This window comes from Triticum aestivum, chromosome 4B (assembly GCF_018294505.1).
Source record: "Triticum aestivum cultivar Chinese Spring chromosome 4B, IWGSC CS RefSeq v2.1, whole genome shotgun sequence".
NCBI classification, from domain to species: Eukaryota; Viridiplantae; Streptophyta; class Magnoliopsida; order Poales; family Poaceae; genus Triticum; species Triticum aestivum.
In genome coordinates, this window is record NC_057804.1 from 359,846,493 (window position 1) to 359,862,812 (window position 16,320).

Consider the following 16,320-nt stretch of genomic DNA (forward strand, 5'->3'; position numbering starts at 1 on the left):
GCGCTCGTTGCTTTCCTGCGGGCGAACGTCGACGTGTTTGCGTGGCAACCGTCTGACATCCCCGGTGTTCCCAGGAAAGTAATCGAGCACCATCTTGCCGTCTGTCCTCATGCGCGGCCCGTCAAGCAGAAAGTCAGGAAACAGGCAGTGGAGCGCCAAGAATTCATTGCAGAAGAAATCAAGAAATTGGAAGCAGCAGGCCTTGTCAGAGGAGTGCTCCATCCTACGTGGTTGGCCAATCCTGTAGTCGTGCGTAAGGCAAACGGGAAATGGAGGCTTTGTATCGACTTTACCGATGTCAATAAAGCTTGTCCCAAAGACCCATTTCCCTTGCCGCGCATCGACCAGATTGTTGACTCCACGGCCGGATGTGACTTGCTTTCATTTCTTGATGCATACTCAGGATACCATCAGATCTTCATGGCAGAAGAGGATGAGGAGAAGACCGCATTCATCACCCCATGTGGCACATACTGTTTCGTACGGATGCCTTTCGGTTTAAAGAATGCTGGTTCAACATTTGCAAGGGTAGTCCATGACGCTTTTGAGCCGCAAATGCACAGAAATGTGGAAGCCTACATGGATGACATAGTGGTCAAGAGCAAGGACAAGGCAACTCTGATTCAAGATTTAGACGAAACCTTTGCAAATCTGCGCAAGATCAACCTCAAGCTTAACCCCGAGAAGTGCGTGTTTGGAGTCCCTCCGGCAAGCTTCTCGGGTTCTTCGTGTCTCAGCGGGGAATTGAAGCCAATCCCGACAAGATCAAGGCCATTGAGCAGATTGAAGCACCAAAGCGCGTCAAGGATGTACGAAGACTTGCCGGTTGCGTAGCTGCTCTCAGCAGGTTTATCTCTAGGTCTGCTGAGCGCGCCCTGCCATTTTTCAAAATATTGAAAAAGGCAGGTCCAATGAAATGGACTCCGGAGGCGGAGGCTGCGCTGCAGGACTTAAAGAGATACCTGTCCTCCACTCCAACACTTGTCGCACCTAAGCCACAAGAGAAGTTGCTGCTATATATAGCGGCAACCAATCAAGTGGTTAGTGCTGCGTTAGTAGCGGAGAGGGAGGCGGATGATGAGCCAGCAACCACGGCAGATGCATCCAGCGACAAGCAGGGGACTTCACCGGCAAGCTCTGGTCCCGACAAAGATGGATCTGCGCAGGAGCGTGAGAAGATGCAGAAAAGAATGGTGCAGCGCCCAGTTTACTTTGTCAGTTCCCTTCTGCAGGGGGCTAGGTCAAGGTACTCTGGTGTGCAGAAATTGCTTTTCGGCCTTCTCATGGCCTCGAGAAAGCTGCGCCATTACTTCCAAGCACATGAGATCACAGTCGTCACTCGTTTTCCGCTGAAGAGGATACTGCAAAATCCAGAAGCAACAGGCAGGATTGTCGAGTGGGCACTGGAACTGTCAAGCTTTGGCCTCAAGTTTGAGAGCACTTCAACTATCCAAAGCAGAGCATTGGCAGAGTTCATAGCAGAATGGACGCCAACACAAGATGAAGAAATTCCAGAAACGAGCATCCCCGTCAAGGAAGCAAGCAAAGAGTGGCTGATGTACTTTGATGGTGCCTTCTCGCTGCAAGGCGCCGGTGCGGGCGTGCTACTTGTTGCACCCACCGGAGAGCACCTCAAGTACGTAGTCCAGATGCACTTTCCCAAGGAGCAAGCAACGAACAATACTGCAGAGTATGAAGGTTTGCTTGCCGGTCTCAGGATCGCAGCAGACCTTGGGATCAAGAAGCTCATTGTCAGGGGTGACTCACAGCTTGTCGTCCGCCAAGTGAACAAGAATTATCAGAGTCCGTTGATGGAAGCTTACGTTGATGAAGTGAGAAAGCTAGAAGAGCACTTTGACGGCCTACAGATGGAACATGTTCCAAGAGCTCAGAACGACATTGCCGATGGCCTGTCGAAGTGCGCCGCACTTAAGTTACCTGTGGAACCAGGGATCTTTGTGCTCAAGCTGACTCAACCATCTGTAACGCCATCAACTGGACAGAGCAAGAAGAGGAAGTTGATTTCTGGTGACTATTTTCCGGCAGAGCTCCCCGAAGCCGCCGCCAAGAAGGTCCTCAAGATCAACACCAAGGTGCTGAGGAGCAGTCTGCTCCGGCAAGCCTTAGGGTTTGTTCCGTTGAAGCAGACGCTCCCGACAAGTTTTGCTCTGGCAAGCTTGCCGGGGAACATCAAGCTCCGGCTGAGCCGCAGGTTCTCGCCATAGAAGTGGATGTTCCCGCAGCAGCAGATGTGCCTTTAGTCCTTGTTGTCGAGCCGCAAGCTCCAGCATGGGCACAGCAGATTGTCCGTTTCCTTCAGACAGGAGAACTTCCCGAAGAGCAAGAAGAAGCGGAAAGAGTAGCCCGGCAGTCAAGTATGTACCAGTTTGTCGACAACACACTGTCCAGAAGAAGACTCAACGGCGTGAAATTGAAGTGTATTCACCGGGAAGACGGACAAAAGCTGTTGGCAGAGATACATGGAGGCATATGTGGTCACCACATTGGCGCAAGAGCACTTGCCGGCAAAGCGTTCCGGCAAGGTTTCTTTTGGCCGACAGCCCTCCAGGATGCAACTGCACAAGTAACCAAGTGTGAAGCGTGCCAGTTCCATTCCAAGCAGATACACCAGCCAGCTCAAGCTCTCCAGACGATCCCTTTATCCTGGCCATTTTCGGTCTGGGGGCTCGACATCCTCGGCCCCTTTCCCCGAGCTGTCGGGGGCTTTGAGTACTTGTACGTTGCAATCGACAAGTTCACAAAGTGGCCGGAAGTGGAACCAGTGAGGAAGGTGACAGCACAGTCAGCAGTCAAGTTCTTCAGGTCGATTGTTTGCCGCTTCGGGATCCCTAACAGGATCATCACCGACAACGGCACGCAATTCACGAGCCGCACCTTCATGCAGTACGTCCAAGATCTTGGCGCCAAGGTCTGCTTCGCTTCTGTTGCTCATCCGAGAAGCAACGGTCAAGCGGAGAGGGCAAATGCTGAAGTGCTGCGCGGGCTCAAGACCAGGACTTTCGACAGGCTGCGCAAGTGCGGAAAGAACTGGATTGAGGAGCTGCCGGTGGTTCTTTGGTCGATCAGGACGACGCCAAATCGAGCCACTGGCCAGACACCTTTCGCTCTAGTCTATGGAGCAGAGGCAGTTCTCCCCACGGAACTCGTATACGGGTCACCTCGAGTGCTCGCTTATGATGAGCTTGAGCAAGAGCAGCTGCGACAAGATGACGCGCTGCTCCTTGAGGAGGACCGTCTTCAGGCTGCTGTACGAGCTGCTCGATACCAGCAAGCTTTGCGCCGCTACCATAGCCGCAAAGTTAATGCCAGAAGTTTCGAGGAAGGCGACCTTGTTCTTCGGCGCGTTCAGTCCGCCAAGAATTCCAACAAGTTGACGCCGAAGTGGGAAGGCCCTTACCGGGTGAAACGAGTCACTAGGCCTGGCGCTGTCCGCCTTGAGACCGAAGATGGCATTCCGGTGAGCAACTCCTGGAACATTGAGCATCTTCGTAAGTTTTACCCGTAGGGCGCGGTTGCCGGAACCTGTTCCGGCAACCACCTTTTGTACAAGTCTTGCCGATGTTGCATGTAATCCTTTGTACAAAGCCGGGCGCAGACCCGTGCATAAGTAAAGCTCATGTGCTCCGCACATCTTGTCAATTTCATGCTTTCTACTATCTTTGCATGCGTTATCTGACACTTTGTGCAGCACCTACCCCCGGTAAGCAATAACGAGCCGTAAGGCTCCATATCTTTATTTTCTCTTCTTTCTTTTTCTCAAAAAGGAAAGGAAGGTTCCCTCGCACACAAGTTTGCCGGGGGGAAAGGAGAAGATAATGGTGTGGACCAGGCATCGTTCAAGGAAGTTTCGCCTTACCGGAAAGCAAACGACAGAAAAGCTAAGTTGCCAAAGTTTGAGCAATCAGTTTTAAATTTTTAAGTTATCTTCCTCGAACGACCGTACTTTGTATGGAAAACCTGTGCGCGGAGGAACCAACTCGTAGCTAGTTGCGCCCTTACTTTGTTTCGAGTCCGCTCAACAACTTAAGTGAGCTGCGACTAGTTGCGACAAGGTTTCTTGTCGGTAGCGGCACCACCAGCAGGCTGCTGACATCCCGCACTCAGCGCTCGCGGCTAAGGTGCCTGCGCCGACAAGTTCCCTAAAAGCGTAGGGCAAAAACATACAAAGGAAGGAATCAAGTAAAGGAAATAACATAGCAATCTCTACCCAAAATAGAGTTATATTACAAGATAGCTTGTCGCAGCTCTAACAGATTGTTCTCATGACATGACCAGCAGCGACAAGAAAAAGAGAAAACGGGCGGCCTAATCTACGCGATCGCCCTCAACCCTCTTGATCTCGCTCACCTTGTCCACAATGGGTGCGACAAGGGCCTTGAGCGCTTCCAGATCAGCATCCGGCGGCAGGGACCTGAGGACGTTGGTGAGGTTGAGGCCTGGGTTGCGGAAGGCCACCTTCACCAGCACCTTCTGAAGAACTCCCGCGCAGATCTTGCGCGACTCGTCGGCCAGCTGCTTTGGGATCTTCTCCCGGAGTCGCTGGAGGGCCGTCGCCACGCCTTTGAAGAACAAGCTGAGCTTGGCGCTGGGTTGGAGGTGCTCATCGGAGGAGTACCCGAGATCCTCCATCCCCAGCTGCGCCAGCTCCCCGTCGATGGCTGTGGCAACATTGACCAGACCCTCGGTCCAGTGCTCCACAGTCTCCCTAAAAGTATCCTGGGCGGCAGCAGCACTCGCCAGCAGCGCCTCGTCGGCCTTGATCTTCTCCGACAAGGCCACCTCCCGCTCCCTGGCACCGTCCAGCGTCTGACTCAAAGTAGCCAGCTTCAACTCGAGATCTACACTAGAATCCTTGGCGGCGCTGAGCTCCTTGCTCCTCTCAGCGAGAAGACCCTGCAGCTCACCATGAGCGGCAGCATCCTTCTCGCGCTCACGCTTGAGCGCGGCAAGCTCCTCGCTGCTCGCCCTGAGATCGGCTTCCAGCTGCGCTACCTTCGTCTCCAGCTCCTTCTTGGCGGCCTCCGCAGCTGCGGCAGCATCCCTTGCCTCCTTGAGAGCCCCGCCAATTGCTTGCTCGCGTGTGGCAAGCTCCTCCTCGTGGCTGTCAAGGTTCACCTTCTGCTGCGCCAACTCACCTTCCTGTGCAGACAGCTTCTTGGCAGCGAGCTACTATTGCTCTTCAACTTCAGCCTTCGCGAGGAGGAAGGCTTTACGCTCCTCGAGAAGTTGCTCATGCTCCTCCGCCAGGGACCGGAGGGCTTCCTGCCTAAGACCCCGGAGCTCCTCCGCGCGCTTCTCGATGTCCACTCCCGCCTTCGCGACAAGTGCTTCTTGGGATGCCAGCTTGGCTTGTCGGGCGCGGTAGAGCGACAGCAGCTTCCGCAGCAGCCGCTCCTCCTCAGGCTCGTCACTGCTGCTGCTTGGCGCGTCGACCAACGTCAGCCCAGCGGAGGCGAGCACCTCTCCATCCAGAATCTCTCCTTCGACCGGCGCCCTGGAGCTTGACGCCCAGGGGAGCTTGATGAAGATGCCATCGCCGGCCTTCAAGTAGGCGCCGGGCTGGGGCTCTTCGGAGCCTGGCTCTGCAGCAGCGGCGGAGGGATCGGCGGTCGGCGCAGCGCCTGGCGCTCCTACGGCCTCGGGGCCGTCAGTGCGATCGCCGGATCCCTCGCCAGCTTCTGCGGCGGCAGCTTTGGCGGCCTCTTCGCCGGCGGGATCATCAGCGCCGGCCTCTCCTTCGGTGGCAACGGCGTCGTCGGTGTTGCTGCGCGCGTTCTCCTCGCCGGCGACCTCGGTTTCCATTGGCTCCGCGGCAGATGGATATGACAAACGGAAAGGGGAGAAAAGTCAAGCAAAATATCCAAAAAGAAAATAAGAAGAAGAAGAACCCAAGGGAAGTTTTCAGGCAAAGATGATTACCTGTGCTAGGATCTGCGGTCGAGGTCTCAACCACCGGAGGATCACTGGCGCTGTCCCTTGCCGGAGAACTGTCCCTTGCCGGAGATTTCTCCCTTGCCGGAGAACGCTCCCTTGCCGGGGAATCCTCCCTTGGCGGCGTAGTCGAAGCAGAAGGCATTTTAGGAGCGGCTTCCGGGCACTCCTGGTGAGGCTGCTCTGCTCCTACACAAACCAGCAATCAGATATCAACAAAGAGAGAGCACCCATGCACGCCTGACAGCATGAAGTAAACCATATACTTACATGGAGGGCTGCGCTGGGGGCTGCTTTGAGGAATGGTTGCCGGGTCCGACAAGGTGGTCTCGGACATGTCCTCTGCCGTCGCGGTGGGGTCGTCCTCGATGACAATCACCGGGGCCTTGGCTCTCTTCGCCGCTCTCTGGGCCAGCGTCCTGAAAAGGAATAGGTTCAGGGTAAAGCAAATCAGATACAAGACAAAGCAACAAAATTGAAGAGTTACAAGAATAGCAAAGAATCTTACTCTTCTTCTTCCTCATCAGAGCTGAGCGCGGAGAGATCGAAGTCCGGCTCGCCTCCGGTGCGACGAGGCGGAGGAGTAGGTTCCCTTGCCCGCTTGGTGGGGGCAGTAGCAGTGGACCGGGAAGACCCCGCCCCAGTTGCCGCAGCGGCGTGAGGCGCTCCCGCGGCAACAGTGCTTGCCGCGGTAGAGCGTGTCGCGCGGCACGGCGGCTGTTGACTCGTTTGCCGCCCCGCTACTTCCCCGGCCTTGCGGAGACGCCTTCCTGGTGGAGCTGGGGGCTCCGCTTGCGGCAAGCTGTCTGAAGGTTCGGGCCTGACAAGCTCTCCCTCGGCGGGCTCGCTCGACTCATCTTCGGGCCCGACAAGCTTTTCCTCGCCGGCGAACTCCTCTCGCTCGACAAGGCTTGCCGCCTCTGCTGCCTCTGCCTCCTCCACGGTGAATCCAAACTCGCCCGCGGCAGCGGCTGCTGCCGCCTCTTCCAGCCTGGTGGCGATGCGCTGCATCTCATCATCGGTGGTGTCGCGGGTGAGGCTCTTCTGTTCGTCGGCGCGGACCGGCACTTCTACCAAGCCATCGAAGAAATCCCGCACGACGTCATCTGCAGGCTCTTGCCAAGTCGGGACGATTCCGTGCGAGTCGCACAGCGGCATCATTGCGCGGATGCGGTCGAGCAAGGAGTTGTTGCACAAAGAAACGACACCAATCGGCAACATGAATGGATGTTGAGGATCGCGCTTGAACAGCTCCAGAAGCATCGCGTCCAGCTCCAGGACGGTGAAGTTGAAGTTGAGGCCCGGGCGCAGCCTCATGATATCCGCCGAGTTCTGGAACTCCTAGGCGGGTCTCCTCCTCTCCTGCAGGGGGGCAATGCGGCGGCGAAGAAAATCTGCGCCAACGGCGCCTACGGTGAGCCCGGCAAGCCTGAGGCGTAGGATCCGGGTGACGGCAATCTTCAGCCTGTCGTCTTCCGGGGCCACGTTGCTCCAATCATTGCCACACACTATTGGGGCTTGGCGCAGGGCAGTAAATGGCTGCGGGTTCTCCTCGACAATCCAGCACCACTCTGCTATCCATTCTTCCCACTTGCTGCGGAGCTCTCCCTCCAGATAAGCTTCCTTCTTGCCGACTCTCAAGATCCAGGCGATCCCGCCGGCAAGAGGCTCTCCTCTCTCGACTCGGGGCATAAAGAAGTGGCGAAAAAGGGCTATGTTCGGATGGACTCCGACAAAGTTTTCGCAGAGATGTGTGAAAACTGCCATGGTCAGAACGGCGTTGGGGGTGAAGTCAAGGAGGCGGAACCCGTAGGTGTTCATGATGTCATAGAAGAATTCAGAGAAGGGCGGGCAGAGCCCGCAGTAGAAGAACAACGCGAAGAAGGTGTACCCATTTGGAGCCAGTTCAGAAGCGGCAGCTGGGAGTACCTTTGTGCGCGGATGCGCTCGCGTCTCCGTCGACCAGAAGAGGTAGTAGTACTCCCTCAGCTCCTTCGCGCCGAGTTGAGGGGGGAAGATGGCCCGCTCCTTTCGCAGCGCCGCGAGCCGCTGCGCTTCGACCGATTTCACGCCCTTCCCCTTGTCGGCTTTCGGAGCCATGGCGGAGGTGGTGGGGGAGATCGACGGCGTTGGTGGTGCTGGTGGCAATGGAGGGCGGAGCGCTGCTCTCTTTCAACTTTGAGAAGAAGGGGGGAGCGGCGGAGATTTCCGAGAGTGGATTGGCAACCGGGGAGATGGACGAACTGCCCCTGTTTCCCCTTCTTATTAAGAGGGAGGGGGCGGGCGTTTCGTCCTTCCGAATAAAGAAACCACCCACGATCTCTCCCACGACACCGCATTCAACGCGTGCCGTTCGGGGAGGGCGCGGTGGATACGGAGTAGGATATGGCGTAACCCAGGCCGCGTGTGCCCGTGCCCTGTTTTGGGCCTGGCCCAACAGCGCTCGGCACCGTGTGTGGCCCAGGCCCGGGGGCTCCTGTCGGTGTACTATAGTAGGGGTACCCTAGTATCCCGAACTTGTGCATGAGCAGTTGCAGCGCCCCGCGGCAAGGCTTGCCGGGTGACCGCCAAGGCCCTCCGTGGTTCCTTCGGAGCCATTCAAGAACAAAGTATTTAAGCCAAGGAGACAAGGCCTCGGCAAGAGGAGCTTGCCGGGAAGGCCAACCAAGGCATTTCAAGGAACTTGCCGCGACGCGTCGCACGTCCCAGCAAGGCCCGGCGAGCGACAAGCTTCCGGACGCGGCAAGACAACGGCCGCGGCAAGGCGCTTGCCGCGGCAGGCTACCACTCTGTACCCACGCTCCAGCACATCTACCAACGTGTCGCCTTGGGGTCTTTCCAGGCGCGCGTGGCAAGAGGCTGTGCAGCCAGCGGTGCAAGGTGGCGAGCGACGCTGACAAGATTGCCATTGTGGCAAGCGGTGGCGTCCCTGACGGTCCCTGTTTGCACTATTTGGGCGACGCAGACGGGCATTTAATGCCTTTGTCCCCTGCCGTCAGGGTTAGGTATGATACACTGTACAGGTTGTTGTACCAACCACAACTCCTTTTCCATTTTTGCCCTTGTCTGCGTTGCCACCTGTCGGTGACCCTTTGAGCATATAAAAGGAGGCCGATGCGCAACGTAGAGTGGGGGTTCGTTCGATTCGAAACCAAAAAACACTCACTCTCGTTCTCGTTAGCAGCTCGAGTGTACTGTAGCACTCAGCGCTCCTGAGCAAGAACTCAATACAATCAGACAAGCAGCAGTAGGAGTATTTTCTCTCCGGAGAGCTCCAAAGCTGGGTAAACTGCTCGTGTGCTTCGCCTCGATCCGCTCTTCGTGCGATCTCCGCCCCCCGCCAAATCGAAAGGGGCTTGGTCCGCCGGTCCCATAGGTGTTCGTGGATCAGCTTCCCCGACATCTTTAGGAGAAGATGATGGTGTGGACCATGGTGTGGACCAGGCATCATTCAAGCAAGTTTCGCCTTACCGGAAAGCAAACGACATAAAAGCTAAGTTGCCAAAGTTTGAGCAATCAGTTTTAAATTTTTAAGTTATCTTCCTCGAACGACCGCACTTTGTATGGAAAACCTGTGCGCGGAGGAACCAACTCGAAACTAGTTGCGCCCTTACTTTGTTTCGAGTCCGCTCAACAATTTAAGTGAGCTGCGACTAGTTGTGACAAGGTTTCTTGCCGGTAGCGGCACCGCCAGCAGGCTGCTGACGTCCCGCACTCAGCGCTCGCGGCTAAGGTGTATGCACCGACAAGTTCCCTAAAAGCGTGGGGCAAAAACATACAAAGGAAGGAATCAAGTAAAGGAGATAACATAGCAATCTCTACCAAAAATAGAGTCATATTACAAGATAACTTGTCGCAGCTCTAACAGATTGTTCTCGTGACATGACCAGCAGCGACAACGAAAAAGAGAAAACGGGAGGCCTAGTCTACGCGATCGCCCTCAACCCTCTTGATCTCACTCACCTTGTCCACGATGGGTGCGACAAGGGCCTTGAGCGCTTCCAGATCAGCATCTGGCAGCAGGGACCTGAGGACGTTGGTGAGGTTGAGGCCTGGGTTGCGGAAGGCCACCTTCACCAGCAACTTCTGAAGAACCCCCGCGCAGATCTTGCGCGACTCGTCGGCCAGCTGCTTTGGGATCTTCTCCCGGAGTCGCTGGAGGGCCGTCGCCACGCCTTTGAAGAACAAGCTGAGCTTGGCGCTGGGTTGGAGGTGCTCATCGGAGGAGTACCCGAGATCCTCCATCCCCAGCTGTGCCAGCTCCCCGTGGATGGCTGTGGCAACATTCACCAGACCCTCGGTCCAGTGCTCCACAGTCTCCCTAAAAGTATCCTGGGCGGCAGCAGCACTCGCCAGCAGTGCCTCGTCGGCCTTGATCTTCTCCGACAAGGCCACCTCCCGCTCCCTGGCGCCGTCCAGCGTCTGAGTCAAAGTAGCCAGCTTCAACTCGAGATCTGCATTGGAATCCTTGGCGGCGCTGAGCTCCTTGCTCCTCTCAGCAAGAAGACCCTGCAGCTCACCATGAGCGGCAGCATCCTTCTCGCGCTCATGCTTGAGCGCGGCAAGCTCCTCGCCGCTCGCCCTGAGATCGGCTTCCAGCTGCGCCACCTTCGTCTCCAGCTCCTTCTTGGCAGCCTCGGCAGCTGCGGCAGCATCCCTTGCCTCCTTGAGAGCCCCGCCAATTGCTTTCTCGCGCGTGGCAAGCTCCTCCTCATGGCTGTCAAGGTTCACCTTCCGCTGCGCCGACAAGTTCCCTAAAAGCATGGGGCAAAAACATACAAAGGAAGGAATCAAGTAAAGGAGATAACATAGCAATCTCTACCCAAAATAGAGTCATATTACAAGATAACTTGTCGCAGCTCTAACAGATTGTTCTCGTGACATGACCAGCAGCGACAAGGAAAAAGAGAAAACGGGCGGCCTAGTCTACGCGATCGCCCTCAACCCTCTTGATCTCGCTCACCTTGTCCACGATGGGTGTGACAAGGGCCTTGAGCGCTTCTAGATCAGCATCCGGCGGCAGGGACCTGAGGACGGTGAAGTTGAAGTTGAGGCCCGGGCGCAGCCTCATGATATCCGCCGAGTTCTGGAACTCCCAGGCGGGTCTCCTCCTCTCCTGCAGGGGGGCAATGCGGCGGTGAAGAAAATCTGCGCCAACGGCGCCTACGGTGAGCCCGGCAAGCCTGAGGCGTAGGATCCGGGTGACGGCAATCTTCAGCCTGTCGTCTTCCGGGGCCACGTTGCTCCAATCATTGCCACACACTATTGGGGCTTGGCGCAGGGCAGTAAATGGCTGCGGGTTCTCCTCGACAATCCAGCACCACTCTGCTCTCCATTCCTCCCACTTGCTGCGGAGCTCTCCCTCCAGATAAGCTTCCTTCTTGCCGACTCTCGAGATCCAGGCGATCCCGCCGGCAAGAGGCTCTCCTCTCTCGACTCGGGGCATAAAGAAGTGGCGAAAAAGGGCTACATTCGGATGGACTCCAACAAAGTTTTCGCAGAGATGTGCGAAAACTGCCATGGTCAGAACGGCATTGGGGGTGAAGTCAAGGAGGCGGAACCCGTAGGTGTTCACGATGTCACAGAAGAATTCAGAGAAGGGCGGGCAGAGCCCGCAGTAGAAGAACAACGCGAAGAAGGGGTACCCGTTTGGAGCCAGTTCAGAAGCGGCAGCCGGGAGTACCTTCATGCGCGGATGCGCTCGCGTCTCCGTCGACCAGAAGAGGTAGTAGTACTCCCTCAGCTCCTTCACGCCGAGCTGAGGGGGGAAGATGGCCCGCTCCTTTCGCAGCGCCGCGAGCCGCTGCGCTTCGACCGATTTCACACCCTTCCCCTTGTCGGCTTTCGGAGCCATGGCGGAGGTGGTGGGGGAGATCGACGGCGTTGGTGGTGCTGGTGGCAATGGAGGGCGGAGCGCTGCTCTCTTTCAACTTTGAGAAGAAGGGGGGAGCGGCGGAGATTTCCGAGAGTGGATTGGCAACCGGCGAGATGGACGAACTGCCCCTGTTTCCCCTGCTTATAAAGAGGGAGGGGGCGGGCGTTTCGTCCTTCTGAATAAAGAAACCACCCACGATCTCTCCCACGACGCCGCATTCAACGCGTGCCGTTCGGGGAGGGCGCGGTGGATACGGAGTAGGATACGGCGTAACCCAGGCCGCGTGTGCCCGTGCCCTGTTTTGGGCCTGGCCCAACAACGCTCGGCACCGTGTGTGGCCCAGGCCCGGGGGCTCCTGTCGGTGTACTATAGTAGGGGTACCCTAGTATCCCGAACTTGTGCACGGGCAGTTGCAGCACCCCGCGGCAAGGCTTGCCGGGTGACCGCCAAGGCCCTCCGTGGTTCCTTCGGAGCCATTCAAGAACAAAGTATTTAAGCCAAGGAGACAAGGCCCCGGCAAGAGGAGCTTGCCGGGAAGGCCAACCAAGGCATTTCAAGGAACTTGTCGCGACGCGTCGCACGTCCCGGCAAGGCCCGGCGAGCGACAAGCTTCCGGACGCGGCAAGACAACGGCCGCGGCAAGGCGCTTGCCGCGGCAGGCTACCACTCTGTACCCACGCTCCAGCACATCTACCAACGTGTCGCCTTGGGGTCTTTCCAGGCGCGCGTGGCAAGAGGCTGTGCAGCCAGCGGTGCGAGGTGGCGAGCGACGCTGACAAGATTGCCATCGTGGCAAGCGGTGGCGTCCCTGACGGTCCCTGTTTGCACTATTTGGGCGACGCAGACGGGCATTTAATGCCTTTGTCCCCTGCCGTCAGGGTTAGGTATGATACACTGTACAGGTTGTTGTACCAACCACAACTCCTTTTCCATTTTTGCCCTTGTCTGCGTTGCCACCTGTCGGTGACCCCTTGAGCATATAAAAGGAGGCCGATGCGCAACGTAGAGAGGGGGTTCGTTCGATTCGAAACCAAAAAACACTCACTCTCGTTCTCGTTAGCAGCTCGAGTGTACTGTAGCACTCAGCGCTCCTGAGCAAGAACTCAATACAATCAGACAAGCAGCAGTAGGAGTATTATCTCTCCGGAGAGCTCCAAAGCTGGGTAAACTGCTCGTGTGCTTCGCCTCGATCCGCTCTTCGTGCGATCTCCGCCCCCCGCCGAATCGAAAGGGGCTTGGTCCGCCAGTCCCATAGGTGTTCGTGGATCAGCTTCCCTGACATCTTTAGGAGAAGATGATGGTGTGGACCATGGTGTGGACCAGGCATCGTTCAAGCAAGTTTCGCCTTACCGGAAAGCAAACGACATAAAAGCTAAGTTGCCAAAGTTTGAGCAATCAGTTTTAAATTTTTAAGTTATCTTCCTCGAACAACCGCACTTTGTATGGAAAACCTGTGCGCGGAGGAACCAACTCGAAGCTAGTTGCGCCCTTACTTTGTTTCGAGTCCGCTCAACAATTTAAGTGAGCTGCGACTAGTTGTGACAAGGTTTCTTGCCGGTAGCGGCACCGCCAGCAGGCTGCTGACGTCCCGCACTCAGCGCTCGCGGCTAAGGTGTATGCACCGACAAGTTCCCTAAAAGAGTGGGGCAAAAACATACAAAGGAAGGAATCAAGTAAAGGAGATAACATAGCAATCTCTACCGAAAATAGAGTCATATTACAAGATAACTTGTCGCAGCTCTAACAGATTGTTCTAATGACATGACCAGCAGCGACAACGAAAAAGAGAAAACGGGAGGCCTAGTCTACGCGATCGCCCTCAACCCTCTTAATCTCACTCACCTTGTCCACGATGGGTGCGACAAGGGCCTTGAGCGCTTCCAGATCAGCATCTGGCAGCAGGGACCTGAGGACGTTGGTGAGGTTGAGGCCTGGGTTGCGGAAGGCCACCTTCACCAGCACCTTCTGAAGAACCCCCGCGCAGATCTTGCGCGACTCGTCGGCCAGCTTCTTTGGGATCTTCTCCCGGAGTCGCTGGAGGGCCGTCTCCACGCCTTTGAAGAACAAGCTGAGCTTGGCGCTGGGTTGGAGGTGCTCATCGGAGGAGTACCCGAGATCCTCCATCCCCAGCTGTGCCAGCTCCCCGTGGATGGCTGTGGCAACATTCACCAGACCCTCGGTCCAGTGCTCCACAGTCTCCCTAAAAGTATCCTGGGCGGCAGCAGCACTCGCCAGCAGTGCCTCGTCGGCCTTGATCTTCTCCGACAAGGCCACCTCCCGCTCCCTGGCGCCGTCCAGCGTCTGAGTCAAAGTAGCCAGCTTCAACTCGAGATCTGCATTGGAATCCTTGGCGGCGCTGAGCTCCTTGCTCCTCTCAGCAAGAAGACCCTGCAGCTCACCATGAGCGGCAGCATCCTTCTCGCGCTCATGCTTGAGCGCGGCAAGCTCCTCGCCGCTCGCCCTGAGATCGGCTTCCAGCTGCGCCACCTTCGTCTCCAGCTCCTTCTTGGCAGCCTCGGCAGCTGCGGCAGCATCCCTTGCCTCCTTGAGAGCCCCGCCAATTGCTTTCTCGCGCGTGGCAAGCTCCTCCTCATGGCTGTCAAGGTTCACCTTCCGCTGCACCGACAAGTTCCCTAAAAGCATGGGGCAAAAACATACAAAGGAAGGAATCAAGTAGAGGAGATAACATAGCAATCTCTACCCAAAATAGAGTCATATTACAAGATAACTTGTCGCAGCTCTAACAGATTGTTCTCGTGACATGACCAGCAGCGACAAGGAAAAAGAGAAAAAGGGCGGCCTAGTCTACGCGATCGCCCTCAACCCTCTTGATCTCGCTCACCTTGTCCACGATGGGTGCGGCAAGGGCCTTGAGCGCTTCTAGATCAGCATCCGGCGGCAGGGACCTGAGGACGGTGAAGTTGAAGTTGAGGCCCGGGCGCAGCCTCATGATATCCGCCGAGTTCTGGAACTCCCAGGCGGGTCTCCTCCTCTCCTGCAGGGGGGCAATGCGGCGGCGAAGAAAATCTGCGCCAACGGCGCCTACGGTGAGCCCGGCAAGCCTGAGGCGTAGGATCCGGGTGACGGCAATCTTCAGCCTGTCGTCTTCCGGGGCCACGTTGCTCCAATCATTGCCACACACTATTGGGGCTTGGCGCAGGGCAGTAAATGGCTGCGGGTTCTCCTCGACAATCCAGCACCACTCTGCTCTCCATTCCTCCCACTTGCTGCGGAGCTCTCCCTCCAGATAAGCTTCCTTCTTGCCGACTCTCGAGATCCAGGCGATCCCGCCGGCAAGAGGCTCTCCTCTCTCGACTCGGGGCATAAAGAAGTGGCGAAAAAGGGCTACATTCGGATGGACTCCGACAAAGTTTTCGCAGAGATGTGCGAAAACTGCCATGGTCAGAACGGCGTTGGGGGTGAAGTCAAGGAGGCGGAACCCGTAGGTGTTCACGATGTCACAGAAGAATTCAGAGAAGGGCGGGCAGAGCCCGCAGTAGAAGAACAACGCGAAGAAGGGGTACCCGTTTGGAGCCAGTTCAGAAGCGGCAGCCGGGAGTACCTTCATGCGCGGATGCGCTCGCGTCTCCGTCGACCAGAAGAGGTAGTAGTACTCCCTCAGCTCCTTCACGCCGAGCTGAGGGGGGAAGATGGCCCGCTCCTTTCGCAGCGCCACGAGCCGCTGCGCTTCGACCGATTTCACACCCTTCCCCTTGTCGGCTTTCGGAGCCATGGCGGGGGAGATCGACGGCGTTGGTGGTGCTGGTGGCAATGGAGGGCGGAGCGCTGCTCTCTTTCAACTTTGAGAAGAAGGGGGGAGCGGCGGAGATTTCCGAGAGTGGATTGGCAACCGGCGAGATGGACGAACTGCCCCTGTTTCCCCTGCTTATAAAGAGGGAGGGGGCGGGCGTTTCGTCCTTCTGAATAAAGAAACCACCCACGATCTCTCCCACGACGCCGCATTCAACGCGTGCCGTTCGGGGAGGGCGCGGTGGATACGGAGTAGGATACGGCGTAACCCAGGCCGCGTGTGCCCGTGCCCTGTTTTGGGCCTGGCCCAACAACGCTCGGCACCGTGTGTGGCCCAGGCCCGGGGGCTCCTGTCGGTGTACTATAGTAGGGGTACCCTAGTATCCCGAACTTGTGCACGGGCAGTTGCAGCACCCCGCGGCAAGGCTTGCCGGGTGACCGCCAAGGCCCTCCGTGGTTCCTTCGGAGCCATTCAAGAACAAAGTATTTAAGCCAAGGAGACAAGGCCCCGGCAAGAGGAGCTTGCCGGGAAGGCCAACCAAGGCATTTCAAGGAACTTGTCGCGACGCGTCGCACGTCCCGGCAAGGCCCGGCGAGCGACAAGCTTCCGGACGCGGCAAGACAACGGCCGCGGCAAGGCGCTTGCCGCGGCAGGCTACCACTCTGTACCCACGCTCCAGCACATCTACCAACGTGTCGCCTTGGGGTCTTTCCAGGCGCGCGTGGCAAGAGGCTGTGCAGCC